Source organism: Mirounga angustirostris, unplaced genomic scaffold, assembly GCF_029215605.1.
Source record: "Mirounga angustirostris isolate CCGP_5_RB_7025 unplaced genomic scaffold, mMirAng1.0.hap1 SCAF_14, whole genome shotgun sequence".
Lineage (NCBI taxonomy): Eukaryota > Metazoa > Chordata > Mammalia > Carnivora > Phocidae > Mirounga > Mirounga angustirostris.
In genome coordinates this window covers 33,423,593-33,435,721 of record NW_026991722.1, presented here as the reverse complement: position 1 = coordinate 33,435,721, position 12,129 = coordinate 33,423,593, and positions in this window count along the sequence as shown.

The following is a 12,129-nucleotide window of genomic DNA, read 5'->3' as shown; positions in this document are numbered from 1 at the left end:
TTTCTCTTTTCATATCCACATTACTCATTTTAGTGCACTTCTGAACAGAGTACGTGTAAAGACCTTGTTATCCCGTTTACTCCTTATATCCCCAATGCTTAACCCAGAATAGACATTCACCAAATATATGTGTATGAGTAAATAATAACCCCAGCATAACCTCAGTATCCTCCAAACACTTTATTTTTACTGTTTTCTTGAGTCCTGAGAGAACAGACACTTTTCAAACCCAAGTAATTCTTGTTTACCTAGACAACCCCATTAAAACAGGTTGGCATATAAAAAAAAAAAAGAGCAGGTAGCTCATATAATAAAAAAAGAAAAATTACTATAATCCTATGTCAAAGATTACAGTAGATGCTTTTCATTGTTCTATCTAGTGCTTGGTAGGATGAATGTACTCCCCATTTCATCTCCAAGTACTCACAGCAGTTCTGCTTTGGAGCTAAAACCCAAACTGATTTGACTAACTCTGAACCTTAGGTTTTTAATATTCTCCTTGCTGGAGATCAGCCTAAGTCCCCCTTCTTTTAGTGCTGCTGACAAAGTGAACAAAAGGAGATACTGAAGAGCTACACAAGCACAGGGCTCAGGGTCAGAAGACCTGGCCTCTGATCCTGCTCATGAGCTGAGGCAAACGATCCCATCTCTTAGAATATGAGAACTGAAAGAAACATAATAATTTTTAAAATATGTCCCTCAAAGCATTATTGTATATTAAGTAGCCCAAATGAGACCATTGAAAATATTCATTGTTCATGGGCACCTGGGTGGCTCAGTTGGTTAAGCGACTGCCTTCGGCTCAGGTCATGATCCCGGAGTCCTGGGATCGAGTCCCACATCGGGCTCCCGGCTCGGCGGGGAGCCTGCTTCTCCCTCTGACCCTATCCCCTCTCATGCTGTTTCTCTCTCTCTCTCTCTCAAATAAATAAATAAATAAATAAATAAATAAATAAATAAATAAATAAAATCTTTAAAAAAAAAAAAAGAAAAAGAAAATATTCATTGTCCCAAGCTCACCAGGTTTCCTTGCTGTGAGTTTCCAGTTGGGAGATAGGCAATGTATACCCATCCTGGGCGTATTCCCAGAGCATGGCTTCCCTGGACCAATTTCTGGACACTCTGCTTATTGCTTTTGTTTTAAACAGTATTATTTATACCTTGTTGATCCACACGATTCTAGCAGACAAATATGCTTATGCTTATGTATTCTGCTAACATCCTGCTAAGAGCTTTGTATGGAAGAAGTGTTTATAAATATTTATTGAGATACTGCTTATTAGCAAAGATTCTTTGAGTGCTAATATGGGCTGAGAAAAAAATGACCATCAAAATACTCTTTGAGCTCTCATTCTCGTAGAAAATCAGTAGTAAGAAAGCAAAGCTGAAATAATTTTTGAATTTAATGTTTTAAAATGCCCTCAGCAGTGATCAGATTTCTTGATTTCCTGAAAGCTCCTTAGACTCTGTCATTTGGCATGTGAAGGCATTTTGCTAGGCAGGATTTGCCTTGTTCTACTGTGATAAGCCATAAAAGAGAAACTATTTTGCTAGCACAATAAAATTTTTAGCATAAACATGCTGTAAAAAATCTTCCATTTGATTGTAGAGGAATTATTTCAATATTAAAATGGATTTTTTCCCAATAAAAATGCTACAAAACTTCAAAAGTTCTTTGCTTCCTCTAAAAGTTACTTCCTTTAGAAGTTCAGTTTTGGTGGATCATAAGAGAATTTCATTCTTTGTAATGTTGGTGCAATAAAAGGAGGCACTTAACTGCTGCACTCTGTACCCAAATCCTTTGCTGCCTTTCACCAGTGGTGATGCTTTCTCAGGGCTCCATCATGCACCTTCCTTCTAGATGAAGGGGAAAAGGAGAAGCAGATAATGTCTTTTGATAGAACTGTCTTTGTCCCAAATCTACTCCTGATTTAAAGGAAGAATTGGTTAAACAGTTATAGGTTTTAAATAGATGCATAATTTTCTAAGTCATAGGAAAGGATTTGAAACAACAGTTCAGGAAATTCAGGGGAGAAAAGAGTAAAGTATGACAGCAGAAAGGGAAGGAGCCTGAGTAAGAAAGGGCAAAGTATTTGTAGGAATCTTATACTGTTTTAACCTATGCCTCTATGCTGTGTAGAACAGAAATCCACTGAGCTGATATCATTGTAAATGAATACTGGGACTCGGTGGAGAGGGCATCACTTTGGAAATGACCAGGAAAAAAAGAAAAAAAGGTAGCATGACACATAAAAGCTCAAATTATTCGAAAGATGTGAAATAGGTTCTTTTGTCTTTTGTCCATATTGGTTTCTTCTTCTTCTTTCCCCTTCCGCTTCCTCTCCTCCTCCTCCTTTTTTGCTGAATTCCAGAAACTGACCTATACCCACCCCACAGAATAGAATGAACTTTTCACTTTTCATAAAATGTTTGGAGAAAGAGAATACTATCGTTTCTTTTCTACAGAGCACCTTTATACCAAGGAAACATAGAGTTAGGAAAAATTCTTGCATTTTGGATTTAGTTAGATGTTTTGAATCCTGAGTGTGTTGGGTTATGTTACTTGGGGTAGCTCACTTCACTATTTTGAAGCTAATTTTTCCTATTTGTAAAATACAATTAATAAATTCTAATACCATACAGATATGTATATACTAGTGCTTAAATTAATAAATCAGAGCTAATGCAAAATAGAAGAAGTCCACCTCTGCATTGGTTGAAGGGGCCCTGCAGCCTTTCATGGCACATATCACACGTAACACAGAATAAACAACAAAGGAAAGATGTATGTGCTACTACAAGGGTGTGAAACTGAAAGGCAGAGGACTTTGGGCTGTGAAGTCACTGTGAGGCACTGGATTGAGTGGGGTGGGGAATAGCATGGGTAGAGAAACAAAGGACAGGTGATGGGTTCTAGAAAGATGTGTCCACTTCCTAGTTTCACCACCCTCATTTCTCCCTATGGGGCCAAAGCCTTGATCTCATTGCTGCGTTCTGCCCTGGTCATACTCCATGCAGTGCCTACATAAGGGCTCATTGATGGGTACATGAGCCACTCCAGAGTGGAGCGATCTGTGTCACTTTGACACTGCTCTGCACTGTAGCAGTCAGCTTTGATGTGTAAGTTCCTCCCTAACCAAATTATGAATGCTCTATTTCTCTCCATTGCCACTGTAATGAACTTTAACAATAATCATATGCAATGCTCCCTGGACTAGATTAGTTGTCTCCTTGGTGCCCATGCTCTCCTGAGTATTGCAAATCCTGGAGACAGCCTGGCAATATAGTTCGGTACAAAGACAAAAGAAAGTTTCACCCAACTGGGAAACAGTGTGAGGAATAAAACAGATCAGAAACTAGTTAATGAGGATAGAGGAAAAGTATATACTTCTAATGAATATAGTATTTGAAAAGTTTGAAAAATAACCTAAGTCTTAGTTGTATTATCTCAAGTCTTTGTAATGTCAGGTTCACCCAGCAGACTTAGGCAGTGTAACTATGACTGGGTGCCATCAGGATAGCAGATTCCCCAGCAGTCCCTGTGAAATCTGTTTTTCTCTGTCTTTCATCTATATGGTTTTATTGCACTTTCACGTGGTACAGATCCCTCAGTGCCTTAGTGACAGAAAGCACAAGTATCCCGATTGTTTATCCAAATGTTTTCCTACTAGAGGTAAGGGAGGTAAGGCATAAGCCGTACAAAGAAATGATTGTCAATCTTGATTTATTAATTTTTGAGAATTAAAATCTATTTTTTAAAATAAAATATAATTATTAAGAATTCAGCCTCCATTGTCCTGTTCAAATTTTGTCATTTACTAGGTATGTAATGCTTGATGAACTAGTCCCCAGTTTCTCCCCTTTTAAATGGAGATAATATAACCCACTTCAAAGAACAGTAATGAGGTTTAGAAGCATTTGAACACAGAGTCTGGCCTATATGAATAACTAAAAAAATGTTTCCTGCATTTCGATGTGCCTTGACTTACTAGATTTACCACTCCTTCCTTAGTATTTCCTTCTTCTTTTTCCTTCTAATTTCTGTACTTTTCTTTATTCTTCTTTTCAAAGAAAATCTAATAAATGATAGCTAATATCAGATAATTTGCTAAATGATTTTTATGTGTCATCTAATTTAATACAGCAAACTTATAGGTTAGTGCTATTGTTATTAAATTTTATAAATGGGGAAACTGAGGTACAAAAAAGTTTGCTTAACCTGGATGAGCACTGATTTTGCATTCAGGAAGAACTACATAGTTCTGCTCATTAGCATTATGCCATATTGCTTCTCACCTTAATATTTTTAACATCAGAGCAAGGTTTTATCTTATGTTATAATGCAACATTTAAATCTCAGTGGAAATGAGATTTAGAGCTTTAGTTTTTTTTAATAGATTGTGACAGAAAGGAGAAATCATGCATGTCTGAATTTCATGGATGAGGTGATGATAATTAAGAAAAAAGATACTGGAGGCTATAACAAGTGTCCCTAAGCCTGTTGTAGGTGACCAGGGCCTTCCTTGGATGTAAAGACAATGCACTCTCCCTCCCCAAACAGATTCACTTCACCCAAGGTTATGAAGATAAAACAGAACTCCATACACAAGAACTGCTCTAAATGTCCTCCTTCGTCCAGTCAAGCACTGCCAACCTTGCAAGTGAGAGTACCATTTTAGCACCTGCTTCAGGCTAGGGAAACTGTCCCCAGCTCTGTCTTTCTGCGATTGTCCTCTCTTCCTGGAAATCCATATGATTGTTGGAGGTTTACTTAAGTCTCTTTCTGTAGGATATAGTTATACTTTTGTCAACTCAATGGTACATAAAGTTTGCTCACTCTGCAAGAAGTTGCCTAAAACAAAGCTTCAGATGTTGGGGAGAACTGAGTTGCTGATGTCAACAGATGACAAATTAGATGCCTAACAATGCAAGAATCCTTACGGTATAGATTTTAACATAATTATCAATACATTCCTTTCAGCTATTTTCCCATTTTAATTGCACACAGTTTATGTCTTTGTTTTATGTAGCTATTTCTATGAGAGGAGAATGGAAGTAGCAAGATGAAAATGAAAGAATTATGCAAAGGAATCGAAGGCTTGCCAAATACAGAATTTGTGGTTTCTACTTTGTGCATGATTTATGCATGATTACATTTTTCAGTGTATTATCCTGCAAGCTACTTCATTGTATAGTCCCAGTTTGTCTTTCTGGTGTCTGTATTTGGATTGAGACAAATATGCTTCTTTTATTTTCATTCTTGAAGCCAGAACTTTTTGGAGAGATCTGGAATTTCCTTATTTTAGATTAAGTACTATCCTTGATCTTTTGTTATTATTTCTATTTGACTTGACATTGAACTATCTCACCATACTGTTTGACCTCTTCCTAACCTATGCAAAAGATAAAAGTAGATCCCCTTCAAAAGCTGATTCCTCTCTTCTTCTCAGGATTAAATCCAGAATTTACCTGATTTCTGACTTAGCTGGGTCAGCAAAAAGGGGCCAAAACTAGAAAATAGGTTGTACCCCTGGGTACTGTGGGAGACCCCTGGGTACTGTGGGGGAAAAAAGATTGATGGCATTTTAAGATAAAAACAGAGAAGATCATAACAGCACATTTCACCACCTAGATTTAATAACTACTGGGCTGAGGAAGGCAGGTACAACAAAGTTGTATATTGAGAAGAGGGATGTTACCCCAAAGTGGAAAGAAACACATAATTGGGGAAATAAATAAATACAAGCAGGCAAACACTCAGGATTATCAGGGATATTTGTCAACAGAAAACAGATCCTACCATCAGGATGGGCTTTAGGGATTCTAAAAGTGCTTGACTACAGCCTGCTTCATGTCAGTATTAGTCTTGGCATTGGGATTAGGGTAAGTATAAAAGTTAGGATCTAGTATGGTCCAATGGGAATTTTCTAAAACTCATCTACATTCTGTAGATAAAATCATGAGAGAAAATATCAGCAGTTGTCTGACCTTCAATTATTAACTGAAAGAGGAAGCCAGGAGCTAATGTTCTGTAATCATACTTTGTATCACCAGTTTGAAACTGTTATGAAAAATGCAATATTCATCTCCTCTATCTGCCTGGACAGCCAATGGCACACTCTTACAATAGTAGGTCTGTTCCTTTTCTCATTACCTATGTTCATATCCTTCAATTATCTTTACCTTCCAGTTCATGACTATTCAAGCTTATCTGTATCTTCTTGACCTACATTAATAACACTCTTTTCTTAATAATCATATTTTTATTGAAAGTAACGTATCTATCTTTTGGTTCCTGTTGAAGAACCATGCCATCAAGTCTTTCTTCTCCAGTATATTTCCCATTAAAATTACTGGAAAAGTCCCATGTTGTATTTTCTTTCCCATGTCCTATATGTCTGTTTTGTTGTTATTGTTCCTTTAGAGCTTTGGAACATCCATTTAACCTTTGTGAAAATGAATTCTTTCCCATATTCAGCATAATTCAGAACCTTAACTTAGAGAGGAGAGACTGAGAGCCACCCAAAATTAGCACCAGGACTAAAGGGAAAGGAGATACAGTTCATAATCTGAATGGCCTATGCTCATCATGCCTAAGTCTCATATTCAGATGTGGGGTCCAGGCAAAGCTAGTTTTTCAAAGTCCCCAGATGATTCTAATGTTAATTAACCTGCATCAAGGTTAATCCCCATTCTTAATTTTCTCTGAATATATATAGGCTGAAAAGAAGATCTTGTTAACTAGCTAAAGATCAATGGACCAAATCCAAAGAAAGAATGGACCTTCATATTCAGTGTTTTATATTGGAAAATGCCATATGACATATATGTATGTGTGTGCACACACCTGTGTATGGATGTGAATGTTAAAGTGTTTCAAAGTAGGTTTACAAACTACTACAAGCAACAAAAATTGAAAAAAAAAAAGTTGATTTTGACTAGGCAAGTGCTACACTTAGAGATATGCATCCAAAATCTCTAAACATCAAGGCGTTGCCAGGATGTCAAGCTCCCCCATTTCACACTGTAATAATTAGACTGATTATTCACAACACCTGCTCTAATTGTTGTCCTTAATGTTTCTGTCTTTTGGGGTAAATAACTAGTATCTTGATATCAAAGAGCTGACACACAGCAACTCCAAAAGAGAGATGGAACATCTGCTTTTGTTTGGGTCATGACTAACAAGGGTGTAGCAGGTTGATGAAAAAATTGAACTCTATATGCCCTATATCTCTCTCACTTTCTTTCTCAAAGATTTTTTCCAGCATTTTGTCTGCTGTAGAACACATATTTTCTCTTTAAGTGTCATGCATGAAATAGACCAGTAAGACCTCATGTAGAGTGTATACTAAGATCCCATAAACAGAAATAGTGCTCAGGAAATGGGCTGATGTCTCTGACTGCAAGATATGCTTGATGAGTTATGGCTATCTTCAGGCAGGAGCTCAGGTGTCAAAACAGGAACATGTGCTGTAATCTTATTAGTAAAATTTCAATTCAATAAAATATTACTGGATTCATCTATACTTTTGTTAAGTGTACTCTTGCATGAGATTAAACAAAATACTAAGAGAAAAATATAGGCAAAAATAATTTAAACGCACAGTGAAAAGAGCAATAATAGCAAACACACAATTCAAAGGCATAAAAAAGTAGAGGATACTGGAGTAGGGAATTTAAAATAAAAAATTGAGGATAACAATCATGTCTTCCTTTAAAAATAAACAATCATTTTGCAATTTTTATTCAAAATGGGGGAAAAAAAGGAAAAATACAGAAGTTCTGGTTATTTAGAGAAAACCACCACTAAAATTCTAGTACATATCAGTATCAGTTAGGGTTCAACTGGAGAAATAGAACCAAGAGGATATAAAAATGGATTTATTGCAAGGAATTGCATTATGTAATTGTGAGGGCTGTCTAGGTAAGTCCAAAGTCCTAAATGGCAGGCCATCAGGAACAGCAGACTTGAACTCTAGGGCATGAGCAGAAGCTGCATTTCACAGGTAGAATTTCTTCTTCAGGGAAAGATTTTGCTCATAAGGCCTACTCAGATTATAAAGGATAACCTCCTTTAAAGTCAGCTGATAATAAATATGAATCATACTTATAAGGATACCTTCACAGCAACACCAAGTTTAGTGTCTGGTTGAATGAACTGGGGACTATAGCTAAGTTGATAAATAAAACTGATTATTGTAGTCCAATTCTTGTCAATTTGGTTCTCATGCACATCATCTTAAACCATATTCAAACTCTAAATAAAGACAATAATAAAATCATATTTCAGCCTAACATGATGCTACATACATTGAAAAAATATTAACCACTTTTCCCAGAAGACAGAAAGTTCTTGAGTGATGTTTCCTTTTTTCTTCAATACACTGTAATTTCAGTACTGTGATGTATAGTTAACTACTTATACACCTTATATTAGTTGATAAGAGAAACTTCTGCTTAATATATATACTCATATAACAAAATAAGAAAGAAATACTCATAACCATTACAGTTTTCACTTCTGCAAAAGGTCACGTGGTTATAGTTGCTTGTTTGCCAATGGAGTTAGTAAAACCTTCATTCTTGAAGAGGCTAGGCCATTAGAAGCCCTGTCTTAATTAAGTTAATGCAGTTTTCCAATGCCTTTCATCATAAGATGTGGTAGTACTAAAAGGCACCCTGAAGAATCTCCTGTATTCCAGACCTAATATTCCTTATTCAGTGGCAGCCCAGTTTCCCCCTGATAATAGCACCAATTATTCCTGCCATACAATAACTCCCTTCTTTGCCTAGGGATTCACAGGCGCAAGGAGCCCAAAGTGACCAGGTCACAATCTCAACTTTCAGCTCAACAAAACCATTATTTTGTGCTCTGATAGAAGCATTCTTCTCCTTGGTACTATAACTCTAGAAAAGCACAGTATAATTTCAAGAGAAAAAGAAGCAGTTTAATAAAGTAAACATTTTTAAATTATTAGAGAATATTTATGAAATATGATATAAAATATCAATATTGCCTGTCTAGATTCTTTATAGTTACTCTTATCATGATACATCTATTTCTAACCTTTTGAGTTATTTTGGTTCTTTTACTGAAAGTGTCTTTCTTCTAGGTAGCATGGAGTTCTGTCTACCTTTTTTAGCCAATACTACAATCTCATCCATTTAATTTAGATGTTTAGCTTATTTATAGTTAATGTTATTAGTGATCTGGTTTCATTTAAACCAGTCCTTTTGCTATATACTTTTGTTGCTTTCTATTTTTACTTTGATTCATTTTTTTCTCTTTTCCTACCTCCCATTGGAGTTCCGTTTTATGGATTCCATTTTATGTTTTCCATTAGCTCATTAGCTACAGTTTTGCGGGGGTTATTTTTGTGGTTCCTTTTTCCTTTCCCAGCCTTTGGATTCTTATTGTTATACATTTTATTTCTACATATGTTATAGGTTACACAATGTGTTTTGTTATTTTTATTTTAGATAGTGAATTATTTTTTATACTTACTCATATAGTTACCATTTTTAGTGCTCTTCATTATTTTTGCCATATCCAGATTTCTTTCTAGTATTATTTTCCCTGTCTGAAGGAATTTCTTTAATAATTTTCAAAGTGCAGGTCTGCTGGTGAATTCTCTCAGTGTTTGCATTTCTGAAATAGACTCCACTATCATTTTTTAAAGATATTTTTACTGGGTATGGAATTCTAGGCTGGCAATTTTTTATTTGGTACTATTGAAATGTTTCTCTGCTGTTTTTTTGGCTTGAGTTGCTTCTAAACAGAAGTTTTCTGTCTTCATTTTCTGTATTCTTTTGTGTATAATATGTCATTTTCTTCTGACTGCTTTTAAGATTTTTTTGTCACTGGCTCTAAGCAATTTTATTGAAACATTTGGGCCTCGCTTTTAAGCTTTGATGGTGGAACAAGAGCAATATTTATTCTAGACCTTTATTGAGCCAAATCCTTTCTCATCATACCACCATTGTCCCATGAATTATGAGATTTTCTATTCTGGCTGGTTATAATAGGAACAGTTTCCTGTCCTATGAAAGTTTTGAGTATTGTTTGCTAAAGTCCTTTTGAGTATCTCTTTTCTCAGTCTCTGTTAGTTTCCTCATATGTAGTTTCACTTCTCAGCTGAAAACATGATAATAACCCTCTGCACAACTTCAAAGTTTTCTCTGTGCTTCTTCCTTCTCTCTGGTATACTGTCCTATAAAATTTACCTGCCTTGGCCTCCTTACATTCCCAGCTTTGTATCATCCACTTAGGAAGACTTCAGAGCTCCAACATAGTTCATTTTTCCTATGCCCAAACCTGGAAAATTTTTTTAGGCAGTGAGCTGAGACAGTTAATAGGGCTCACTTCATTTGTTCCCTGTTCCTCATGGATCACTGTCCTTTGTCATATTCTTTGTCTGAATTTGTAACTGTTTCAGGTAAGAGGGCAAATTTTATCCCTGTTTACTACATCTTGACCAGACCTGAATTTTCCATAATTAGATTTTTACATTAAAGATATATTTTGAATGTTACTTCTGAAAAAAAAGAAAAGAAAAAACACCACATGGATTTATTTTAAAAAAAAAGAAAAATATTAGTTATTTGTACTGTATCCCATTATAAAGAGCTGGCATACGTAATTTAGCAGCCTTGATTTGGGATTACTTTGTGATACTTTTAACTATATTTTGGTGGACACTTTTCTATGTACATAATTGTTAACATGTCCAATTATTCCTAATGGGATTTTTCTAAATGCATATTTGCTAAAACAAATTTTAAGGCTTTTAACACATATTGCTAAATTGCCTAATTTGGTCAACCTTCACATGATTTGTGAAGAATGAATAAAGTGATTATATTTGTGTTTGAGAAAGAAGAAACTCACAGTTATGTGAAGAGCTATTGATGATTGAGAAGAGGGGAGGCTAGAGAAAAGAATTTGAGTTGGAAAACCAAACAGCATGAGAGAAGATAAGAATTTGAATTAGGTGTTGCTATATGAATGAAGAAAGGAGGGAGGGATACTGGAAATATTTCTGAGACAGAATCCATGTGTTCTGAAATTAATTGGATATTGGAAATCTCTATATGATTTGGCCATGGACTAAAACAGGAAATTCCTAAGGCAAGGAAGTTTTTGTACATGGGGAGGATCAATTTGTTACTCAGTTAATTTGTGTTGGAATTAAATTGCACAGGAACTACCTATGGGACAGTTGGGTAGTGATAGCTAATATAAAGTCAGTTTAGGTATGAGATCTGATTTTGAGACATTGATTTGAGTATCTGCATAATTTGAGCAAATACATAGAAGTGGGAAGCAATCATGGATGTACACCATATAAATGTCATTTCCTAGATAAAATGTCTGGAGTGAGAAGAGAAAAAAGGCCAAGGAAGGAATAAAAGTCCTGCATACATTTTGAGTATGAGTAGAGAAAGCATGAAGGTATGGTTAGAAGCGTAAAAACAGAAGACTTGTAAGCAAAATCCAAGGGAGAAAACAAAACAAAACAAAACAAAAAACAACTGAAAAGGGAGAAACTGTCCATAATAACAAGCAGTAAGTACTAAGGAATATCTTGTGGTTGGGCAATTAATTCAGCAAAAGTAGCATTAGATCATCTGGGCAGTCATCTGGTTGTAGGAACAGATGACAAGGATTGTAATATTGAGAACTTAGTAGGTGTATGGGACAAAAGTTAGAGAGATGGCATTGTTTTATGTCTGTAGGGTCCTAGTGCCCAGTGTGCCACTCTTGGTCATGGTGAACTAGGATAATCTGGGTCCTGGTCTGATAGGCTAGTAGCATTAGGGCTGATACTGAGAGACTTAGGGTCGAATGTTCAATATAAGATTTAATTTGATTGCAAAAAACTATGATGACAGGTTTTTGTTGATTTTTATTGGGTAGGGGCTGCAGTGTACATAGATGTAAGTGGGTCATCTTAAAGCTGTAGAATCTGGAATACCTAACACTAGATTCGATTGAAATAGGATATCTTGAATATTAAATTTAAAAAAAGATGACTAAAAAAAAATGGCAAGGATGGGAAGGCAGGGAGTTAAGAAAGCAACAGAAATGCTCTCAGTAGTTCTGAACACTCATTTCCTACAATCCAT